The sequence below is a fragment of the Vombatus ursinus genome, unplaced genomic scaffold, assembly GCF_900497805.2.
Source record: "Vombatus ursinus unplaced genomic scaffold, bare-nosed wombat genome assembly UNPS02014816.1, whole genome shotgun sequence".
In the NCBI taxonomy this organism is placed as follows: Eukaryota; Metazoa; Chordata; class Mammalia; order Diprotodontia; family Vombatidae; genus Vombatus; species Vombatus ursinus.
Genome location: NW_020954594.1, coordinates 6,283,785 through 6,284,429, shown reverse-complemented (window position 1 = coordinate 6,284,429; position 645 = coordinate 6,283,785). Strand labels below are relative to the sequence as shown.

The 645-nt window shown below is 32.6% G+C and overlaps 1 protein-coding gene across 1 annotated transcript in view; it reads left to right on the top strand.

The window, feature by feature from the left end:
• The window catches only part of CBL (Cbl proto-oncogene), a 90,772-nt gene that overhangs the window by 18,140 nt on the left and 71,987 nt on the right, over positions 1 to 645 (top strand). The window lies entirely within an intron of this gene.

Below are 645 nucleotides of genomic sequence, written 5' to 3'. Positions count from 1 at the left end.
AGTATCAGCCTTTATATCTAAATCATGAACCCATTGTGACTTTATTTTGGTATATGGTATGAGATTTTGGTCTATGCCTAGTTTCTTCCATACTTGTTTCCAGTTTTCCCAGCAGTTTTTGTCAAATAGTGAGTTCTTATCCCAGAAGCTGAGGTCTTTGGGTTTATCAAATAGTAGATTACTATAGTCATTGATTACTGTGTCTTGTATACCTAACCTATTCCGTTGATCCATCGCTCTATTTCTTAGTCAGTGCCAAGTAGTTTTGGTGATTGCTGCCTTATAATACAATTTAAGATCTGGAACAGCTAGGCCACCTTCCTCTGCATTTCTTTTCATTAGTTCCCTTGATATTCTGGACCTTTTGTTACTTCAAATGAATCTTGTTATTATTTTTTCTAGCTCTATAAAATAATTTTTTGGTAGTTTGATTAGTGTGGCACTGAATAAGTAAATTAGCTTAGGTAGAATTGTTGTTTTTATTATATTAGCTTGGCCTACCCATGAGCAACTGATACTTTTCCAGTTATTTAGATCTGACTTTGTTTTGTTTGTTTGTTTTTTTCTTTTTTTTCTTTCTTTCTTTTTTCTTTTCTATTTGATCTGACTTTATTTGTGAGAAAAGTGTTTTGTGATTGTGTTCAC